The sequence below is a fragment of the Pogona vitticeps genome, chromosome 3 (assembly GCF_051106095.1).
Source record: "Pogona vitticeps strain Pit_001003342236 chromosome 3, PviZW2.1, whole genome shotgun sequence".
Taxonomy (NCBI): domain Eukaryota; kingdom Metazoa; phylum Chordata; class Lepidosauria; order Squamata; family Agamidae; genus Pogona; species Pogona vitticeps.
Genome location: NC_135785.1, coordinates 83050551 through 83075093, shown reverse-complemented (window position 1 = coordinate 83075093; position 24543 = coordinate 83050551). Strand labels below are relative to the sequence as shown.

Here is a 24543-nt window from a genome sequence, read left to right as displayed (position 1 = left end):
CTAAATTATAAATTTCTACTCTAAAGAAAAGTATCAAAATATTTTGAGTTCTTTCTTGTCATTCAGCAAATAAAATTATAATTAAAGACATTTTCTTCATCAGCTCCCCCCCAGAAATCTGATTTAAGATACCATGTTAAATTTGACTACATCCAGTAAGATATTAAAGGTCTAGAATAAAAGCTTCTCTGTCTTTTCCCACAGGAGTTCAATGTCACACGAGGCATCAGTCTTTGAATTTAAAACATCTGGCTTAGTACCAAGAGAACAAAAATACTTTATATTAACTTCTCCTATCCTCTAGAGACTACCAGAGCCAGGAACTGCAGTTGAGGCCTCTAGGAGATTTATTTTGCTTTCTATGTGTTAGTTTCAACTGCAACTCTGTATATATTACAATGTACTTGAAAAATTCATAGACACTTAGCTTCCTTTAAATTATAACGATATCATGTGTCCCACTACTATGACAATTCTTCGAAAACAAGAAATGATATTGAATAAGATAGGAGATAAAGCCCTTAAACAACCCTCTAAAAAGTACTTACTTGATCAAAACGGACTGAAGGCCTGTAAAGATACTTTTATATCAGGGCAAATAGCCATAAAGCTCATGGCCACACTTATAACCCTGTGTAAACCTCCATCTCCACATAAATAACCACCAACCTATTTTCTCCACTTGGTACCTTCTAGATGTTTTTGACTACAACTCCTGACACTCCTGAACTTTGACAAGTCTGGCTGAGAGTGATGGTAATTGCAGTCTAAAACATCTAGAGCACATTAGGTTGAGGATAGCTGCCCCTAACCATCTGCAAGGCTGGAACAATAAAGAATCTTAGAACACCATTAAAAATGTACATTTGGCACAAACCTTCATGAACTGCATCCCAGTACATTAACATGATGAAAAGACTGTCAGTTCACAAAAGCTTATATAGTACCAAATAAAACTTGTTAGTCTTTAAGGTGCCACAAGAGTCTTGGTTACTTTTACAGCAGCAGAGTAACGTGGCTCTCCCTGGCAATTTTCACATCGCTAGCCATTTAGTATAGTACAACTGAGTATTCAGCATCAGACCACCTTGTTTCGTTTAAACTGGAAGGATAGTGCAAAAGCAGCTGCTGTAATACACGAATGGAGTTTCAAGGACAATCTAGATGAAGGGTTCAAAACTACAGCACAAGTAGAAAAGTTATGGCAAAAAAGATGAACGAGACTGTAAATTTTAGATATTGTGGGTAATTCAATTCTCATTCTCCAATTGATTTGGATCTTCACCACAAATAATTCAATGCAGAATTGTGGGCATGGCCCCCTGTGCCTCCCCTGGGTATGTTGCCTTGTCTTTCAACCAATTTGAACAGGGCACTCTAGCTGAAATCCTGTAATAAACTGCAGCTATGAATAAATGGAACTTATTCCAGTTCATTCAGTGGGTCTATTCAAGTTGCAATTTACAATGGATTTCAGCCTCAGCTTTATATGATAACTGCAGGTTGTAAGTTAGTTCCAAGGTTTCTTGTATTCTAGTCCATTCAACCCTAAAGAACATGACAAAAATATTTTCCTGCACGCTGCAGGCAAACAAGCATGCTGAGGGCCAAAATCTGCAGAATAGCTCTTCATTTGGAAAGGAAATTCCTTAAGTGCTGAAAATATTCAATCATCACAGCAGGCATGCCTCCCACAGTATGCAAACTAACTTATTTTGTTTTACGATTGATCATCGAGAAGTAAGTAGAGTTTGTTTCCAAATTATGATCAGTCATTGAAGAAGGGCTACCTGAATGACATACTGGAAAAATATATATTTCAGATTCTAATGGCTGGCTATCTGTAGCATAACATTTGTCGCTTAGATACACAATGTAACACCATTTGTGGAAAAGGGTTGAAACCAGTCCCTGTACCTGCCACCCACACTTGTGGAAACCTAACAATTTAGTTTCCCTTAACTGAACTTCATAGAAGTGGTTTCCTACTCTCCTTGCTTCATCATGGCAGGCATGTCACTTCCCCTCAGTGTTGGTTTTCAATCCCTACATTTCTCTTGTCACCACTGCCCTTATCTTTTATTTTGCCACATTCCCACCTAAGCCACAGCCCTAGTCAAGAAGTCCTAGAAACAAGAACATCTGTTATTTTGGTAAACAGAAAAGCCAAAAAAGCTTCCAATCAGATTAAATGTGTTCCAACCTACCTAATATCAAGAAATCATTTCAAGCATCTTTGTTGATTTTAAAATGCTGTAGAATCAAAACATCACTTTGAAAACATTTAAAACGATTGGTCTAGCTAAACCAGCCGTGATTTAAGTGTGCGCTCCTATGCTGTTCCCTCAGCCCTGGCCCCATCACATCCCTCCCAAATGGTTTTCCCCAGCAAAATAGGAGTGAATCAAACTCACAGAAGCCTCTGGGAGCAGCAATCTGCCTTTTAAATAGATGGAAGAGCTTCCCTCCAGAGTTTGACACCCTGAAGTACTGGTTTTGCCAAAGTAGGACTGGACTTCTGACTATTTTGGATAGCTCAGTCAGTGGTTTAGGTATCTGGCTGCGGAGAAAGAGATTGGAAATTTGATTCCCCCCTATGCTTCCCTGACAGGGCTGGACTCGATGATCCACAGGGTCCCTTCCAGTTCTGCAGTTCTAACATTATGGTAACAATGATGATTTCTCCGTTCCCCCCTCCCCCATCTGTTGCATTTTTTGCAGTCCCTGTTGTCCCCAGACAATCCCAGGGCAAAAAAAAATTGCTCCTCGACCAGCAAATATTGCCTACCCCAAGAGAAATTGAGTGAGAGAGAGATCACTTTACCTTCCAAACAATCTAAAGCAGGGGTACCCAACCTTAGATCCCCATATGTTCCTGGACTTCCAAAAAAAGTCATCACCACTAGCTGGTGGTGTCCAGGATTTCTGGGAGTTGTAGTCCAAGAACATCTGGGGACCCAAGATTATCAACCACTAATTGGGGCAATAAAACTGTGTCTGGGCTGTAGTACTAATTTCAATTGTGGGATCCCCTGATTGATTATACCTCCATACTGAAAAAATTAGAACAGAAATACCAAAAAAATTAACACAAAACTAAGTTCAGGGATGCTTACTCCCTGAGATATAAAGATAATTCAGATATGTATATGAGTCTGGACCTGCATTTTGAAGCAGTATATAAAGCTTTACCATTTAAATGAGAACTAAGACTTGATACAAGGCTTACCTGCATTTAAAAGCAAGGTCAAGCAGGTGTATAAAATTAATTTACATACATTCATGAAGAAGGAAAGGAGATTGTTTATCAAATACATTTGCCCTTCATACTCTAAGGTAATAGTTTACCAACACATAAGTACTACAGATAATCTCTTCTTCTTCCCCTTCAGAAGTAAAGATTGATATAGTCACAGATACTGCAGCTGAGAAAAACGGTTCAAGATCCATTAGCCCTTAGAGAATGAAAACTTTTAATGCTGAGAATGAAACTCATTCAGTCTGCTGCTATAAACTCCAGACAAATTCAGCAACACACACACAGAGAAAAAAATAAAGACAGATGTTTGGAAAGTTCCACACTATATATTAAGTCCAGCAGTCCCTTTATCTGTTTATCTGCTTCTCTAAAACTCTCTCCTCCTCCTTTCTAGAGCACTTAAAATTGTCAGGAATGCAGAAGTAGACAAATGTAATATTAAAATCAGGATGTACCATTCATCCTTTTGATCAGAATTTGTCAGGTAATTTTATTTCTATATGTCATTAAATTTTACCTATCTTGTAGCTTTAAAGCAAGAGAAACTGCCTCTTTCCACATGCATCATCAATAATAAAAGTTCTAGATTCTGGCAATCTTTTGCAATGGGAAAAGGATATTACTGTAAAAAAATTATAAATGATAGAAATAAATTTGGAAATGTAACAGAATGGTTCCCTAGGGCTACCACTGCATACATGTTATATACAGCAATGAGTATTAAAATCTATAAAGGTAAAATTTTCCAATATATATCTCAAGTGAATAAATTCAGTAGAACTGTCATTCAAAATTAATATACATTAGAGGACATATGGAATGCTAAGTTTTTTTCTGCTTAGCCTCTAGTACAACGTGTCCTACTCTGTGTCCTTTAAGAATAGTAATGTTTTAAGTTTATCACAATTAAGTTATTATCTCAGTCGTATAGTTTTGATGGCTTGCATTCCTAAAATACAGCATGTTTTATATAATCCAGCAATATACCCCATACAGCCATTATTTTAAAAAAACAAGGATACTGTTCTAACTACAAAATCCTGCAACAAAAAGTAAATAAGTATCTATATTATTATTTCCCTTGTACCATATATGAGTAGGTATTCTGTAATTTTATACGAAACACTGGAATGTTATATGGTGCAAACATAAACAAGTGCTTTCAAAAGCATCTAATCGTAATAACTGCAGGATGAAACATCCAAATGATATATATGATTATTATCTATCTTCTAAGGCACACAGACAAATGTACATTCCATTGTCCAACTAAGCATAAGTTTACACAACACAGAGATCATTTAATATTATTTTGCAGTGAGTAGATCAGATTTTGAATTACTAGCATTTTAAAAGCATGCCTCATTAAAACTGTTCTAAAACAAGAAGGTGAATTATCCAACTGGATCACAGATATAAAGCCAGAATAAGAACCAGTTACCAGAAACTTTCAGGAAACAAGCTTTCAATTGACATTCACACTGTTATAGATATAGAACAACAACAAACTGGATTTTAGAGTCAGGAATCAACTAAGAAACATGCAAGCATTTCTGTGCGTAAAGTCAAACAATAATTTAGAAAGTTAAAAACTTATTTTAGACAGAACAGTTTAATCTGGATGTACTAAATTACAAAAGCATGTTTCAGTAAGAATACTGTCTTATTTTTAAATATGAAAGATATCTCAAAAACGTACTACTCATCATGACACTGAACTGATTAGTTTAAATAAAGTATTCCATTAGCAGGCCATGATCCATACCTTTTCAACTTAAATGTCCAGAGTCCATTTATCCAGATCACATCATCCTGAACCGAAATTACAGTATGGAATGCAGGAAAACACAGATAGACGAGCACACACCAAGAAGCCCAAGCAAGCCAACTGTATTCAGTTACACAGGATGACAGTCTGTTCTTCTCTCAAGAGGCTATGCCTAAGAGCCTGTAGAGAAACTAATGTGCAGTGCCAAATCTTAATCCTTTTGCTGAATTTCACATGGTGCTGCCTCACCTCTTCGGTTCCCTCACTACCTGTTTTCCCCAAGTCTCATATTTTAAAAAAACAAGCAAGCAAAGAAAAAAAAAACCTCTGTTAAAAATTACACAGAAAAACAAAATCTGGATCATATCACTTGTGGAAATGTTTCTGGAACTTACATGTTTCCTGATATTTATATTGCTGCAAATTAAATACTGTAGTGTTTTTAAATGCTGAAAGCACAGATTCATATATAATGACAGTATAACTTGAATTTTTGTAATGCACAATATTCTGGAAAGATTTGATACCTGATCTTAGATTGATTTATTTCAGTTATTAGTTATTTACAAGTCTATATGAATTCCATTCTTACTACAGAACTCCAAGGAAAAGCACAGTTAATGAAAAATGGGGGGAGGGGGAGTAGCATCCACAACACACACATTCTTTAAAAAAATCTTCCATAACTATTCAGCAACTTTTCTTCCCAAGTCTCAAAAAATATTCTCACAGCACAGGTCACATGCACGATATTTAAGCAGTGTTGTGCAGTGACCTCTGTGTCCCTTGAATGACCCATAAAATACTGAATTCAGGAAAGTGAAAATGGGATATAATACTATGTCTAACATACAATGAGTCCAAGATTTGCTGTTTTAGGTTGAAGTAGGAACAGGATCTATCATCAGACCATGAGCACATGTTCACCTTTATGACTCCTGTCTTCTTTTATTTCTTTCTGTCAGTTTTATCCCATTAAAGGAATCTGGAATGCAACTCTGTTCCAAAATGCCTAACAAAATGAAATTACTTCATTAAAATTGACCTTGCAGACACTGACTTTGGCTGGTTTCAGGGAAAAAAACTGTTAATGTGTATGAGTAATAGTTGCATGTAGTCATCAAGTACAGTTACAAAGAAGAGCAACATAAATATCCATTTGAATCCTATCAAGTAAATCTGATGCTTCGTATAATAACAGGATCTGAAGTTCTAACCTGCACAGAGTTCCTCAAAAGGAAGCCACATTGAGTTCAATTGGATTTATTTCTGGGGAGATATGCACAGAAACAAAAAAGACTGAGTAGGATAGTCTAACAAATGTTTGTTATGGGCAACAAAACCATAGAAACTAAAGCTGCACTGAACATGAAAGTAAAAGCTGCTTAAAATGGCTGTTCTTTAGAGATACAAGATAACCTCAAAAAGAGAAGTTCATATCACAAGCCAGGACATAACAGTACAAATAAAAAGACAAATGCAAACCTCTGGATCAGGAGAAAGGCTTCCTGAAAAAGAAGCCTGGCTTAGAATAAGGGTGGGCTATGCATGGCCCACAGATTCCATGCACCTCCACAAGGCATCTTGGCAGCCTCGAAAGCCATTAAAGAGCCTGCTATAAAAATCACCTGTTATTATTATTAGCAAAAAGAGGGGGGGGGCATTTCTGCTCTTTGAAACCTCCAGGACTAGTAGTTTTCAGTTTAGGGCCTTGGAGTGAAGTTCCCATCAAAGCACTTTCTGTATGTTTTTCCGAAAATGAACATGTTTTGTTACTTCTAGGTCCAACATGGCCCTCTGTAGAGCCCCAGGGCAAAAATCTACCCCCACGCACACCGATAAAGAAACTACATATTTCAGATAACGCACAGTAAGCTTTTTACCATGGGTTACCAGAAAATGTATGCAAAACCCGTTTCACATGTTCTGCTTTAATGTGATTCCTCACATTAAAGCAGGATGAGAAGCTGGCTGGCCTGTAGTAAAAAGACTTCCAATAGCTATTGACAGTGCCAAGGCTGGGGTAGCTATTTTTATTTTTATTTATTGATTGTATTTATACCCCGCCTATCTAGTCATTTCGACCACTCTAGGCAGCTAGCATTCAGCCTAGCAGTTCGAAAGCATGTAAATGCAAGTAGATAAATAGGTGCCATCTCAGTGGGAAGGTAACAGTGTTCCATGTCTACTCAAGCTTTCTTTATGGTCCAGCTCTCACTTCAATGCATCGCTACTGGAAAAGCTTTGACTATGCAGACCTTTATTATCTTCATGGAGCCCAAGAAAGTAAAACCTGTCACTGCCTCCATATCTTCCCGTTCTATTTGCCAGGAGGTGATGGGACCAGTGGCCATGATCTTAGTTTTCTTTTATGTTCAGTTTCAGACCATTTTTGGTGCTCTCCTCTTTCACCCTCATTAAGAGGTTCTTTAATTCCTCCTCACTTTGTGCCATCAGAATGGTATCATCTGCATATCGGAGCTTGTTGATATTTCTTCCAGCAATATAAATCTGGCTTGGGATTCCTCCAGTCCTACCTTTCGCATGATGTATTCACATATAAGTTAAATAAGCAGGGGGACAATATACAGTCTTGTATTCCTTTCCCAATTTTGAACCAATCAGTTGTTCCATATGCAGTTCTAACTGTTCCTTCCTGTCCCACATATAGATTTCTCAGGAGTTAGATAAGGTGGTCAGGCACTCCCATTTCTTTAAGAACTTGCCATAGTTTGTTGTGGTCCACACAGTCAAAGGCTTTTGCGTAGTCAATGAAGCAGAAGTAGATGTTTTTTCTGGAACTCTGTGGCACTTGCTGGCATATAGAGTGTAGCACCTTAACAGCGTTGTCTTTTAAGATTTTAAATACTTCAACTGGAATGCCATCACTTCCACTGGCCTTGTTGTTAGCCATGCTTTCTAAGGCCCACTTGACTTCACTCTCCAGGATGTCTGGCTCAAGGTCAGCAACCACACGATCTGGGGTGTCCAGGACATCAAGATCTTTCTGGTATAATTCCTCTATGTATTCTTGCCATCTCTTCTTGATGTCTTCTGCTTCTGTGAGGTCCATACCATTTTTGTCCTTTATCATGTCCATCTTTGCACAAAATGTTCCTTTAATATCTCCAATTTTCTTGAACAGATCTCTGGTTTTCCCTCTTCTATTATTTTCCTCTATTTCTTCACACTGTTCATTTAATAAGGCCCTCTTGTCTCTCCTTGCTATTTTTTGGAAGTCTACATTCAATTTTCTGTAACTTTCCATATCTCCCTTGCATTTTGTTTCCCTTCTCTTCTCCACTATTTGTAAGGCCTCATTGGACAGCCACTTTGCTTTCTTGCATTTCCTTTTCTTTGGGATGATTTCTCTTGCTGCCTCCTGTACAATGTTACCAGCCGCCATCCATACTTCAGGCACTCTGTCCACCAAATCTAGTTCCTTAAATCTGTTCTTCACTTCCACTGTGTATTCATAAGGGATTTGGTTTAGATTATACCTGACTAGCCCAGTGGTTTTTTCTACTTTCTTCAGTTTAAGCTTGAGTTTTGCTATAAAAAGCTGATGATGATCAGAGCCACAATCCGCTCCAGGTCATGTTTTTGCTGACTGTATAGAGCTTCTTCATCTTTTGCTGCAGAGAACATAATCAATCTGATTTCGGTATTGCCCATCTGGTGATGTCCATGTGTAGAGTTGCCTCTTGTGCACTGTTGGAAAACATTGTTTGTTATGACCAGCTTGTTCTCTTGACAAAACTCTATTAGCCTTTGCCCTGCTTCATTTTCAACTCCAAGAACAAACTTACCTGTTGTTCCTTTTATCTGTTGACTCCCTACTTTAGCATTCCAGTCCCCCAGAATGAGAAGAACATCTTTCTTTGGTGTCAGTTCTAGAAGGTGTTGTTTCATAGAATTGGTCAATTTCAGCCTCTTCAGCATCAGTGGTTGGTGCATAAACTTGGATGACTGTGATGTTGAAAGGTCTGCCTTGGATTCGTATTGACATCATTCTATCATTTTTGAGAGTGTATCTGTGAGGGTTCGTTTCGGTGTGGGCCAGTCACTCCCAATAAAGGACGAGATGGATTTAAAATGTTAACTGGATCAGTATTTATTTGTACATCAACCGTAACTGGAACTTCTGGTATAACAGGTTCTAACGTCTCTTGCGTTCCCAAACCCGAACGCAAGGGTGTCCATAAACTTTCAATAAACGGGTTACTGTCCTCAATAGTCCATGGTCCCATTACGCCTTTCACGGGTACCTGGTTTTCCTCCACCCCTTCTTCAGGAGGAATCAAGGGAAGTGTCCCTTCATCGTCGCTCCATCCCCATAAGGACGACCCCTCTCCGACATTTGCCAACCACAGTCCGGGTAAACTCCCATCTTCTGCAACTCGGCAAGATGCCATGCTTTCTTTCTTTCAATTTCCCTTGCCACTGCTTCCCTTTCCTCCCTTAGCCTACGCCTCCATTCCTTTGATTCAGTTTCTCCCCAATATGATGGTTGGGGTTTCAAACCTTGGCGTCTCCATCTTTCCGCCTCCTCGTGGGGCACCTTCACCTGCTCCCACTTGCCGGTCCAGGAGTCTTCAAGCCATATCCACTCCCAACCGCCTGGGATTTCCTCCCACTTCCCCCTTATATCTCCGGCCGCCGCCTCTATCTCCTCCTTCCCATTTCCCGCCAAAACCTTCCCGGGTTTCAGTCCCAGGGTTAACCCCTTCACCTCCTGCCCAAGGTCACTGGTATCCACTCCTTTATCCACCAGTTCCCGATCTTCAGGTACCCCTTCCAACTCACAGGTGTCTACTTGTTTATCCTCGCGACAGGGTGGGGAGGAAGGGGGAGATGTCTGGGTATTTTGGGTCCGCGACGGGAGCGACGGCACTCCTATATAGGCCTCCTGCTTGGGGGCCTCACAGTATCCCATTACAGCTTTTCCCACTCTTTTGTTGACTATGAGGGCTACTCAATTTCTTCTATGGGATTTGTGCCCACAATAGTAGATATGATAATCACCTGAATTGAATTCACCCATTCCTGTCCATTTTAGTTCACTGATGCCCAGGATGTCAATGTTTATTGTCATCTCCAGTTCGACCACATCCAGCTTCCCAAAGTTCATAGATCTTACATTCCAGGTTGCTATGCAGTATTTTTCTTTGCAACGTTGGACTTTCCTTTCACTTCCAGGCATGTCTGCAGCTGAGCATCCTTTCGGCTTTGGCCCAACCACTTCATTCACTCTGGAGCTACTTGTACTTGTCCTCCACTCTTGCCCAGAAGCATGTTGGACATCTTCTGACCTGAGGAGCTCATCTTCCAGCGTCATACCTTTTAGCCTTTTGTTTCTGTTCATGTAGTTTTCTTGGCAAAGATACTGGAGTGGCATTGCCATTTCCTGCTCCAAGTAGATCACATTTAGTCAGAACTCTCCACTATGACCTGTCCGTCTTGGGTGTCCCTGCACGGCATAGAACATAGTTTCTCTGAATTACTCAAGCCCCTTTGCCATGACAAGGCAGCAATCCATGAAGGGTGTGATACCATAGGGATCTCTATGTTGTTTTGTTGTAAAGTTCGTATGTGTCTGATTAATGGAAAGGGCAACAGGGGGCACTTACTACCAGCTCAGCAACAGTTAGTTGACACAACGGCTAAAAGTATGGCCTCTGGTCCAGTAAAGCAGAGACTGAAAAAAAAGCCTTCAGATTATATCTGCATTAGAATCAGTATGGTGTAATAGCTGCAGTGCTGATTGTGACTTGGGTGATCCATGTTCAAGTTCTCACTGAACCACAGAATTCATTGGATTACTTTGGACAGTCACACCTTCTCAGGCTAACCTACCTCACACAGTTGTTATTGAAAGGATGAAGCAGAGAAGCTCAGCTGATACATTAAAACTTAACACCTGTGCTTTTAAAATCTAGCACAATACATTTTGAATGCTTTACTTAACTACCACAAATGCCATTTTCAGAGACTGGAAGTGAAAACAATAAGCCTATAACCCTCACTCTTTGGCTCAGTAGAGGGAACCCTGATACCATCTAGCACAAAAACTGCTTTAGTCGTGTAAGCTCATTTAGATGCTGTGATCCACCTTACAATACAGCCAATCTGTTCTTGGCAGCCCCTGCAAAACAAAAAGCATATCAGGTTTGTTCAAACACACTTTAAGTGCTTTTCTGGCATATAAACAATTACATTCCCTTTCTTCTTTGTGAACTTTCAGCTTGGGCATAAGGGTGGTAACAGACTATTTAGACATTATGAAATACTCTTTGCTCTGGGAGTGACCTCATGACTTGTACTCAAGATCGTTTAGTCCACTCAAAACATGGTGCTGAACGCACTATTCTTTCAAGAACTTGCCTGTCGTGCTAATTAAATACAGGCATCAAAAAGCAAACAAGCACATATGTAGTTCTGCAAACCAATGCAGCGCTGTGTTTCTACTAAAACCAGGAAAAGCAGAAATGGCCCTATACAGATGTTGGACTAGACTACAGCTCCTATCAGCCTTCACCATTGGCTATGCTGGCCAGATGGGAGTTATAGTCCAAAAACAGCTGGAGAGCATAGGTGCCCACTCTTGTTTCTAGGGAGAGTTTTCAAAAGTAGTTTCTCACACGGTATTGGATGAAGAAATCTACTGTACTGAGGGGTGAAAAAATCAGTAACATAAATGTCTAAAATAATTTTAAAAACCATGTATAGTATTCCTTAAATAACCCGCTTTAAAATGTAGTCTGAATAAAAGTGTGCACACTCAATGACCACATTCAGATGCCATTACAAACTATAGTTTAACCTTATGTAATTTAACCTTTGTGAATCTCAGACTTACGGTACATTCTTCTCCCTCTCCTATACCTGGCCGGCATGGCTATATGGAGAAACCTATTAACATTTTTGGTTCATAGAGGCCAACTTCAAACCATGGGTCCTGAAACTGGTTGTTTCAAATAAGTTGCCACTAGGGTTATTTAGAGTTTATGGGTTGGATATGGGTGGAGTTTGTTTATTTTTAATGGTTTTATTCTTCTCTTTAGCAATGCATGTTTTTGTTTCCCATTTTATACTTTAATATTACATTACCTATGGTCAATCAAAACCAAAAGTGAAACTTTTTTGATATCTTATTCACAGCCAAGCTAGAAAAAAAGGGAGAGAATTTGAGGTTTACTGTGGCTTGGTTTAAAAGAGAAACTGCATTCAGGAGACAACTGAATCTATAATTCTCTCTTCCACAGGTGCAGTTGCACTAGTTGTTCAATTACTTGTTCCACCAGCCATGCAATGCGTTCTGCGTAACTTTATCCGATGCCTAGTGCAATAAGATTTCATATATTCCTTCCTCTTTCAATATTATCTCTCCAGGCTTTCTTTCAGTACTATGTATCTGAGACTTCAAACAGGCCAAAAAAAACCTTATTATTTCCAAGTTGACCAATCACAAAACAAAAGTAAAATAAATTTCCAAATATAGATTGATGCAAGATTATGTTAGAATACACCAGTGATGGTGAACCTATGGCACACGTTCCATAGCTGGCACATGGAGACCTTTCCCTGGGCATGCAAGCAGAGTGCTACCCCCACACCCCTGCAGCCAAACCTCAAACTGCACAATTGTAAGCCACCTATCCCTGCTACCTTCCTTGGTTGTGGCACTTGTAAATCAGTTCTTTCAGAGATTGAAGATAAGACTGCTTTATTGTTTACTGCTGTAGAACAGCCCAAGGCAGTCAATCTGGCTTGTGAATTACTAGTTCCGCCGGAGGTGACTGCAAGCAGGAGGGAAAGCTCCAATTAAGGCGGGAAGGAAGGTGTGAGAGAGGGACGGGTGGATTCAGCTTGTTTAAATATAATGAGAGGAAACACGGACATACTGAACTGATGCAAATGATTGCTGAAAATTTAGGGAGGGAGGGAGATTGTGTGTGTGTGAAACTGACTCTTTCATAAAACCATGAAAAAAGGAACCTTCCAAAGTGTTTGTGTGTGTGTATGTGTGTGAGAGAGAGAAAGAGTGACACAGAGAGACTTGACTCATAAAACCAGAATTTAAAAGGCATCAAAAGCTAATCACAATTGGTGGATTGCATTGCATTCAAAAGTACCCAGTAAAGGATTTAGGTAAGATTGTATTATGGTACACACTTCATTTTTTTTCTAGCCAGCCTTATAAATTGCTTTCTGTTTGAAAAAGTGGGAGGTGGAAGTAATCTTAAGGCATTTTTCACATAGTTCTATCTTTAATCGAAAATATGGCCCTGCAATGTCACTTTCTGGTAAGTAGGAAAATTAACAAAAGACATCTAAACACGTTTGTCTTAAAACAGCCTTTGATGAAAAGATTTTTCTGCCCTCTGCACCATTTGAAATATTTAAATATCTAATATTTTATTCTGTGATTATTTAATTGTCAGTATATTTTATGATGTTTTATATGTTGAATTTATTTTATACTTGTATAAAATAAAGAGAGAGAGAGAGAGAGAGAGAGAGAGAGAGAGAGAGAGAAGAAAGAAAGAAAGAAAGAAAGAAAGAAAGAAAGAAAGAAAGAAAGAAAGAAAGAAAGAAAGAAAGAAAGAAAGAAAGAAAGTCTTTTTAACTTGGCAGCAATAGGTCAAGGTTTGAAAAATTATAGTACTATAGAAATATATCATTAGAGCTTCACCATATGTTATGGGATGGAGCTCTGCAATTCTGTTATGTAACACTTCTAAAATGCAATGCTATTCATGTTGATACAAGCATAAGTCCCTTGTAGTCAATGGTGCTTATTCCCAGGGTGTTTATAGGAAGACAGGCTTGATAAATGATTATTCATTAATCTTTCTGGATTTTTAAAAGACGAAGTAACAGTATGAATACTTAATCCATTCATTGGTTAAGTATAACATTCAGAATGCCTCCACCTATCATTAATTGAATTCAGTTATGCCATTTATCAGGTTTCTTATGCGATCTTCGTTAAGATACTGGTTAGATCCCAATCATCTGAGGCTTCAGCAAAGTCCCCAGACTCTGTTTTTGATTCCCAGGGCCCCCAAACTGGGAACATTGAGAAACGCTGCCATGATAGATGTGACCAGTCATGGGATACTCTGCAAAACAAACTGGTGAAGTGAAAACAAAAGTAGCTTTTCTAAGAAAAGCATACAACAGAGTTGGGGGTTGAGCTTTAAAAAAAAACACCTCTTTAGGGAGGCTTTTCAATCCAACCCTGTCTGAGCACCTCCCACCTGGTCCTCTTTATTGTGAAAATTTGTTGATGCCATTGGCTTTTATGGTTTGATTTGTCATTGCTGTTTCTGTTACATTTTAGTGTCCATAGTTTGTTTGTCCTAGTTTGTAATTGTCTGTAAGCCACCTAGAATAGTGCCTTGGGACTAATGGGATGATATATAAATTAAATATAAATAAATATAAATAAAACCATGAAAAAGGAACCTTCCAAAGTTCATCTCCACTGCATTTAGCTCTACAATTTTTGCTGAGAGAAGCAAGTACAGTATTTCAAGATTATGTTTAGACTCTAAATTGAACTGGGCAGAAATGGAATATTTAGCGGACTCTCACTAACAGCAAACACCTAGTAAAAGACAACCAACACACCTGGGACTAGATTTCTGAAGTGCGTGGCAATCACGTTTCTCTGTTTCTCATCCCCAAAGCAGGCAAAAGTATCATAGTTTATTCTCCAAATCTGAATTCCAGTCTCTCTGCTCCTGGTCCTACTTTGATTGCAACACCCTTACAAACAAAAGAATGTGGCTTTCTTTATTGAGCCAATCCATCTCATGGGCAGTCTTCCTCTTTTCCTACTTCATTGCACTTTTTCCTGTGTTGCTGCCTTTTCCAGTGAGCTTGTCTTCTCATGATGCCACTGTGGCACAATACCCTTTGCTTGGTTATTTTAGCTTCTAGTGAGAGTCCACACTTAATTTCCTTTAGTTATCTTTCTGACAAGTCATGATATCTGTAAATTTCTTTTCCAACACTACATTTCAAATAAGTGAAATGTGTGTATACACTTTATGTAGTGTATAAAATGGAGGTACACACTTTAAAAATTTGCACTCCTATTATATATAGCTGCTTTTCTGAGGGTAGCTTATTTTGGAGGAAATAAGTTCAGGCTATCAATGTACTTAATAAGCTTTATAAATAGGGTGCATTTAATTCAGTGTAGCATTTTGCACTTGACTTTTTTCTAAAAGAGCTGTCAGTTGGAGGAATCAATAAAGAACCAGACAGACAAAATGTGTAAATGACATGAGTTGTTTTTTCTAAACCAAAACCTCAGTATTCAGGTTTAATTGCAATGTTGGCACTTCGAAATAAATAATTTGGTTTTGTGTTGCCGTTTGGCACTCAGGCTCAAAAAGCCTCCATCACTGGAATACATGGACAGGCTCATCATCTTCAGGTGCTCTCCACTTAGATATAAAAATCAGTATCTTATCTATTGAGAGGCCCTGACATGCTATTTTAGAATCCAACTGACCTTGTACCTTAACTTGTCCACAGTTTCATTACACAATAGCAACACAAAACTCAGTTCCAGATTTAGACTGATGCCTCACTTCCCCCCTTTTCTCTGGAAATGTATAATATTAACATGCACAAGAGTTTCACACCATTTCTCAAGCCTTCCTCATTGTTGCTCTGCTAACTGAACTATGGGTGGAGGAAACAAGGGAGAGCTTCTTCCAGTGTCGCCTACTGAAGGAAGATGCTCATGTCCAGCTTTGCTCATTCTAAGTTGGGATGGACAGTCTGTCGGCCCAGATATGTGAGCTGCATGAGGCTTATGAAATCAGTCCACTTTCTCCTTCCACTCAGCTGATCAGATGTCAACTGGACATCCAGGAACAGACAGAATGGGTGTGACAAAGCCTCCTACCACCACAACAGCCTTGAGCCTCTATTACAGTGTACTGAAACTGGGATGGGTGAATGTATACAGTACTGTATTTAGCTGCTATTACTGGGATTTTTAAAATAGCATTCCTTTTATTATGCAATTGCATCTTTTAGTCTGCACACTGTATTGAACATACCTTGAGACACAATGGTAGCTTATAAGGCCTACTGTTTTACAGGTATTTGTAAAGTGATGCTCTCCATTTTATCAATGGATGAAACATACAAGGGAAGAACAAGAAATAAAATAATGTAAAATGTTTAGAATTTCATGTACTGTACAAGGGAAGGAAGGGAAATCCACTTATCTCATGGATGTGAAAAACCTGCAAATTCAATCTTGGGATCACCACTGCTAATAAGCAGGGTAGACAGGGAGGCTTTGCGAGTCACTGTATAAGGGAAGTACTGATGGATAATACTGTCACTGCTAGACTCCTGGCTAAGGGTTAATATAATGGCAGGATTTAAGCAAAACTACTTTATTTTCACTATTCAAATTTGCATGTTCTTAATTGTTCTGCGATTGTTTCAGTCTTTCAAAATAAATTTAGCTGTAAAATTAATGCTTGAAAGTTTTATTCAGTCTCCACCTGCTGGTCAGAAGGTCAAATTTCAGCAATCCAAGATTCAAAAGAAAGAAAGAAAAAAGAAAAATAATTAAAGCAAGTATCATTAAGCACAAGAAACCAGAAAAATATATATTTGTGTGTGTGTTCATACATTCAAATAAAAATACAAAATGTTAATACATAAATATATTGCAGATATTATTATTATTTTTGCAGTTTGGGCACTTGGGCTCAAAAAGGTTCGCCATCATTGGTCTAGAGATACTCTGTCTCATCCAGGAACCTCTGGAGCTGAGAGGCCAGAGCCTGAGAGGCTCTTCGTTCGGTCGTTTAGTCGTGTCCGACTCTTCGTGACCCCATGGACCAGAGCACGCCAGGCCCTCCTGTCTTCCACTGCCTCCCGGAGTTGGGTCAGATTCATGTTGGTTGCTTCGGTGACACTGTCCAACCATCTCATCCTCTGTCGTCCCCTTCTCCTCTTGCCTTCACACTTTCCCAACATCAGGGTCTTTTCCAGGGAGCTTTCTCTTCTCATGAGATGGCCAAAGTATTGGAGCCTCAGCTTCAGGATCTGTCCTTCCAGTGAGCACTCAGGGCTGATTTCCTTTAGAATTGATAGGTTTGTTCTCCTTGCAGTCCAGGGGACTCTCAAGAGCCTCCTCCAGCACCACAATTCAAAGGCATCAATTCTTCGGCGGTCAGCTTTCTTTATGGTCCAGCTCTCACTTCCATACATCACTACAGGAAAAACCATAGCTTTGACTATTCAGACTTTTGTTGGCAAGGTGATATCTCTGCTTTTTAAGATGCTGTCAAGGTTTGTCATCGCTCTACCTTCCCTAAGAATGGGATATTAGATAATGGTTGGTAATTATTCAGTATTATAAGTCAGGAAGGGCAAGGATCCAGGAGACACATGGCAGCCCTCCTCTCCCCATGGATCCTGATCACACCAACAGGCTGCAGCAACTGAGGCTCATCCATCAACACAGAGGAAGTAGGGGGCACAGTTTCACTCACAGCTAAGGCCAAAGTGTTGGCTAAGAAGAAGACTGTTTGTACCTACACACAGAAGCCAAGAATGAACATGCCAGAACAGGGAAAATTAAACCTCCTGCCCACTGAAATCGAGGGACTGTTGGGTGAGGAGGCAGGGGAAAACATCCCCCCTCTAATTGGAAAGCTACTTTAAGAAAGCAATGAATTTGCTAGGTACTTTTCCCTTCAGGGAGCTTTCCTTTAAATGGCTGGTTAATGAAGATAATTTTTAAAGGGAGCATTTTATTCTGTGTTTCACTTGTGTTTTTAATATTGATCTTATTACAAGTTTTCATATATTTATTTGATGCTTTCTAAAAACACTGTAATGATTTATTATTTGACTTTTAACTCTGTTTCTTTTAAATACTGTAAGCCTTGGATACTTCAGGAGAAAGGTACCATAAAATATTGTAAATAAATAACTAATAAATACATCAATGATTACAGTCTTTCAAACATATTTCCTTCTCATTACCTATTATGATACTGAAGGGAAAAAACATCAAGAAAGTAACTATTGTTTTCTACTTGTTATATAACATTGGGAATGTGCCACTAAGACCCTTTGTTGCCAGGTAACCTTTAGCACATTGCTTCAAAACTGAAAGAACCATTTATCCTCTACTATCAGCAGTAGAGAAACAACAATTTTTATCTCTTCTGTCTAGAGGGTGGTGGCTGATCAGCTTCAGGCGTTCCTGGATGAAACAGATGCCCTGGATCCATTCCAGTCGGGCTTCAGGCCGCGCCACGGAACAGAAACGGCATTGGTCGCCCTGTGTGATGACCTATTGAGGGAGGCCGACAGGGGCAAAATGTCTCTGCTGGTCCTCCTCGATATCTCAGCGGCCTTTGATACCATTGACCACGGTATCCTCCTGGGGAGGCTCACCGAGTTGGGAATAGGTGGCCAGGCTTTCGCCTGGCTCCGTTCCTTCTTGGAGGACCGCCCCCAGAGAGTACAGCTTGGGGAGAATGTCTCGGCCCCGTGGAGCCTCAATTGTGGGGTCCCACAGGGGTCGATCATCTCCCCAATGCTGTTTAACATCTATATGAGGCCGCTGGGGCGGGTCATCAGGGGGTGTGGAGCGATGTGCCATCAATATGCGGATGACACGCAGCTCTACATCTCCTTTTTTCCAACTGCAGGAGATGCCGTTCTGTCCCTTCAGCGTTGCCTGGGGACCGTATTGGAATGGATGCAGGAGAACGGGCTGAGGCTGAACCCGGACAAGACGGAGGTACTAAGGGTGGGCGCTCCCACAGTTGGGGACTTGGGAAACTCCCTCACTTTTGGGGGTGTGACTCTGCCCGCCAGGGATGGGGTCCGCAGCTTGGGGATCCATCTGGACCCGGCGCTCACTATGGAATCTCAGGTGGCGTCTGTGGTCCGTACCGCTTTTTTCCATCTTAGGCGGATAGCCCAGCTGCGACCCTACCTTGATGTGGGGGCGCTTACTACCTTGGTGCATGCGCTCGTAATCTCAAGATTAGACCACTGTAATGCGCTCTACGTGGGGCTACCTTTGAGGTTGCTGCGGAAACTACAGGTGGTGCAGAATGCTGCGGCCAGATTACTTAGTGGAGTGAGAAGATTCCAACATATCTCGCCCACTCTGGCCGCACTGCATTGGCTGCCCATCCGATTCCGCATCGACTTCAAAGTGTTGATGCTTACCTATAAAGCCCTAAACGGTTTAGGACCTCGATACTTGGTGAAACGCCTTCTCCCACCAAGATCTACCCGTGTCACTCGTGCGAGCCAGGAGGTGAGGCTGAGGAGCCTAACGCCGAGAGAGGCCCGGAAGGAGAAGACCAGAAATCGGGCCTTCTCGGCGGTGGCTCCTCGTCTCTGGAACAACTTACCTCCTGAGATTCGCGTGGCTCCCTCGCTGGACATTTTTAAGAAACAACTAAAAACATTGATGTATAGGCAGGCTTTCCCAACAGAAAACTCCTGACGATTTTTCTTTTCTTATATCTTTCTTTGATTTCTATCTTAGTTTAGGTGCAATGTTTTAAAATTATATTGTTTCTTTTATTGTAAGCCGCCTAGAGTGGGCTAATATGTCCAGATAGGCGGGATAGAAATAAAATAAATAAATAAATATAAATAAATAGGCCTCTGCTTCTACCTTGTCTATATTTTCTTCTGGTCAGATAGTGTGTTTCCTCTTTGGTCACTCAGTATTCCTAATCTAGACAAAAAAAAATTCCCTTTAATTTATCAGATCTTGTGGAAGAGATCTCTTCTCTCCCCTCACCCATTTTTGTTGTTCACACATCCTGATCAGAAAGTAAACAAGGAGAAGAACCATCTTCTTCATTTTTAAATTAATACTAATTTGTAATTTCATCAGAACTAAAACAGCTATGGCTAGCTTAGTCTATGATTCATCTACCATAAGCAAAGATTCAGTCACATTCCTGTCCTGCATCATAGTTGCATCATAGTTAAAATAAACCACAGTTCATTTTAAAAGTAAGTTGACACTTTTTGTCTCCTAGCAGCCATGAAAAAGAACGAGTTTTAGCATTAAATCCAAAGCAAGTCATGCATTACGTTCATGCATTAAATAAAAACTATAAACTTGTAGAAACGTCTTCCCAAGAATGTAAAGATTTCAGTTGTTGTTTTCAACTACCTACTGCTTAAAAGTTTTTAATAAGTGAGAGAGTTAATATGCAAGAAATTAGGAGAACCTCAAAATGGTCTTCAGTCCTGAGCCCATTTACTGAGGTTCTCAATAGTCAAATGCAGATTCAACAAAGATTTCATAGTTCAAAGTTTCTAAAACCAGAATTAAAAAAAAAAGATACATAGCAATTCATCTCATACTGCACTTATGAAACAAGAATGTTATTTCTCAGTCTTTTCCAACAATCTACTAATTTCCGAACAATGCATATTGAACCCATCACACAACAATTTGACATATCAGAAAGTACACATGTTCTTCGGATTTGGAAATTATTTGGAAAAGTGATGCAGCAATATTTGTCCATTTCCAAACTAAACAAAACAGATGAGAAGCCCAAAGTAGTGCTCAAATGGAATCAGCGTGCCCAAAGCGCCAAATATTATGTTGGCACTTTAAAGCTCAATTTAAAAAAACCTCACTGGGAAAAGAGAAGCAATACTTAACAAAAGAACCAGGAAGCCCAAAACAGAAGGCTACTGACAGCTCAAGTGTCACTGAAAAGCCCAAACTTTCCTGGAAACTCCTATCATAAAGCCCCTGGGAGGGAATTTCCTGTAACCAGTGGCCATTTTGTGAAGGAAGGATGTTAAGAGTGCATGTTGGAGATTTCTTCTTCTTCTATATTTTAAGTCAGCTGCAGATCTCAGTCTAACTGAATACCTACCTGTGTATGTGAGATTAGTGTCATTGTACAGGATTGGGGGGGGGGGTTGGTCAGAGTAGGATTAGGAAAAGGACCAAAACTATATAAATTGCACACCTCTAGGTGAGGGAAGAAGGCAAGGAAGGAAGCAAACTAATGGTCAAGCTGCAGTTGATGGCACTGAGTTTCACCCTCATCATCCCAGGTGGGAGGATTTAATCTTCCCTATTTTCATATGCTCATATTTTTCAATATTCAGATGAATACAAATATATACAAATACTGTACTTTAAAATATTTAGAGACAAATCAGATCAAACAAGCTTCGAATCAGGTCAGAGAGAATCTGTTGTGATTTGTCAAGCAAATAACCTGGACCACACCAAAACGGATGATACTCATAAAAAGCCTATTGGAAAGTAAGCAAGCTGCCACCGCTGGAGAGCAATAAACTGCATTCAGTGATTCTTCCACAAGAGGGGGCATCTGTCTCAGTTTAAAACCATTACTACAATAGCAATGGATTTCTTTCCACTTAATGTTTTGCATGTCAGGCAATTTTAATACATAAGATTTGCAGTGCTTTCAATTATAATGTTATAACAACATTTTCATGCCCATTCTTTTTCCTTTAAAATCTACAGTACAGACACTGGAAATCAATAGCTTTTAAAATACAGTACTGTAATAATATCTGTGCCAATTTAGACTCGCCCCCTCTCCTCTTACATAAACAGGCCAGAGAACCTTTGGAAACTGCAACAGAAAAAGTAAATAAGCAACCTCCCTCCTTCAAGCTAACGATATGCACTGAATGTTTAACATAAGAATATGAAGCAGTAAAAATATATCCTTCTGTGGATATATTTGCAAGGCTGGCTGATATAGTCGTATTGTGATATATAACTTACATTCTAGGACCCAGGACTCTTGTGTCATCAAATGTGTTCAATTTTCTGAACCACAACAAGAAGATAAGGATTAGTCTATTCTAGACAAGGAGTATGATGCTAAACGTGCCACATATTATTATCTGACTTCCATGAGTTAATGGAACAAATGAAACTGGCAGAGATCAATCAGGTGAGAGGGCCACTGCCCTCCAGAGGTGAAAAGGTCATCTGGCACAATTCAATAGTGTGTTACTATCATGTTACTTTTTTGCTAAAACAAAAGAAAAACAAACAAACAAAAAAAGACAAAAACATTGTGGCACCTTAACGACTAACAGCTATATTTTAATGTGAGCTTGCCTGGAGAAGTCCACTTCCTCAGTGGAAGGTTGTTGTTTTTGTTTTTTACTTTAATTACTTTAAAAATACAAAACTGGCTAAAATTCCCCCAATGTTCTCCCCAAAACAAACTTTCCCACTACATGAAAAAAAAATTAACAATGCCACCAGTGATAAAATTACATAAGAGTAATTACAATGTTGTGCCCTTACTGCCTTCAAAAACAAAGTTTTATAGGTAATATTGTTACTTACAATGCATAATAACTTGATTTAAAAAGAAGAAGTAGTAGTAGTAAGGTAAATAAGGCCAAATGTCCATGTGTGAAACTTTTTAAAATGCCTTTATGGCTGCACGCAATAACCTTTCATTTTGATTAGGTATTAACCATCCATCACTTCACAGTAAAAATGTCTTTGGATAGCCAGCATATAAAGAATGAAATCATACCACACTGATGTACGCACTTATTTAAGTGACTGCAATTTATATTTCTAGTAACCATTATTTAATTAACCCTCAATAAGATTAGATATATTACCTTAGCTTTCTCTGATTTAAATGCATAAATAATTATACATGAAAATTACATGAAAGACCAACAGCTGGGCCACATCTGTGCATGAAAGAAATGTGGAATCAGTGATGTGAGCTTCTGTGTCACGCAGAACAGCAAAATAAGAACATGGATTTAGTGTACTTCAGTACACAGATGTCTCAAGGCAGATACAAAATTAGATACAGAAATTGGTCCCTCATCTTCTAACTCGTATTACAAAAAGAATAAAATTTAATTTTCAAAAGGTGGAAAGAATAATCTCCCCCTTCTTTTTCACTAGATATCCGCCTTGGGCGAATAAGACTAAATATTTCATATCTTTTATTCAACTTTGCTCTTGAAATTATGCAAGACATCTGTTGGATATTAAAGAAAAAACTACCATCAAGAATGTGCACAAGTAGCTGGAATATGACAATGAAGCATGATGATTTAACGATCAGTCTTTAAGTATAAGCATGACCTCAATCTGTTTTATATTTCTGTTTTATTTCAGTTAATAGAAATTGCACCACAGGCCTTGCTAAATAATAAAGTGTCCAAAGGGGAAACATTGTGAAGGCCTAGAATCTGAAAACTAATAATGTGGTGATGTGCCAAACACAGGTAATTTTTGCATCTGCAACTTTATTTTCAGTCTATGACTAGAAGGAATTGTTCCTTAGTCCTCTGTACTTTCCCAAATCCTTTTTTTTTTTTGCTTTAAATAATTCAGATTAAAAGGACATCTCTGTTAACCTGCCACTTTACTATGCTTTTAGGTGAGATCAATATCCCCTTTTATCAGCTGCTTCTATATAGACAGCTTCTTTCAGGAACTCTTAGCAAAAATCTGTCTGTAGCTATTGAATGGACTTCATGATACTTTGGCCATTGAAGAGGGTGTTTCCCTTCTCCCCTGTCTTGGATTCACTGAGTCACAAAATCACATAGCCATTTCTTCTGAAGCTATGCTCAGTTTGGCACTCTTCATAGTTTTTGACATCAGAGTAGAGTGAAGAATGAATATACTTTCATTTCCTAATGTGGATGTTAAATGCTTTAGGGCTAAGCTACAACTATAAAGAGCCGAGAAACAACAGTCCAGAACCAGTCATTATTTTTTTAAAAGTATAATAAACACAAACTTAGTCATACTTGGAGTGAAACATTGAAATTAATGAAAATGTATCAGTCATGACTAACAAGCCCCATTTTCTTCAGTAGATCTATCCCTAATCCTGCATTGAACTCATTGATATTAAAGACCTTAGAATTAAATTACTCTCATGCTGTTTTCTTACATCTCTCCCACCCCACTGGTCTTTGAGATCATTTATTTATTTGTTTTGCAATTCATTCCCTGCCCATCTAAACCGAAATCTACTCTAATCATAACTATTTACAGGTAATATGGACTTGTTTCCCTTCCCAAATGGACTATTAATGTAATTTTAGGAAACTAGAATTAACATTTGCAAGACAGCCCTATGTAAGTCTCTTAAATCAGATCACATTTGGAAATTACTAAAATCCCATCATGCTACCTGAAGAAATAATCACACAGGATATACAGTGGTGCCTCGCTTAACGGGCGCCCCGTTTAATGACGAATCCGCATAGCGATGAATTTTTGCAATTGTTTTTGCTATCACATTGCTATGTTTCTAATGGGAAAAAATCGCTTTACGATGGGTAAGCTGTTTTGCTCACCGATTTTCGCACAACGATGATTTCCCAACAGCTGATTGGCGGTTCCAAAATGGCCGCTGGGTTAAAAAATGGCCGCCCGCTGTGTTTTTGCCCAGATTCCTCGCTTACCAGGCAGCGAAAATGGCAG

At 39.2% G+C, this 24543-nt stretch overlaps 1 protein-coding gene across 8 annotated transcripts in view; it reads right to left on the bottom strand.

Annotated features, from left to right (window-relative positions):
• The window catches only part of PLCE1 (phospholipase C epsilon 1), a 201661-nt gene that overhangs the window by 132596 nt on the left and 44522 nt on the right, over positions 1–24543 (bottom strand). The window contains exon 1 of one of the 8 annotated variants that reach the window (XM_078391329.1): positions 5025–5226. The exons of 6 other annotated variants lie outside the window; for them this stretch is intronic. The gene's annotated coding sequence lies outside the window, so the exon portion shown is untranslated. Of the gene's footprint in view, positions 1–5024; positions 5227–24543 lie in introns of those variants that run through there. One more of the 8 variants, XM_078391327.1, reaches the window with a different exon arrangement.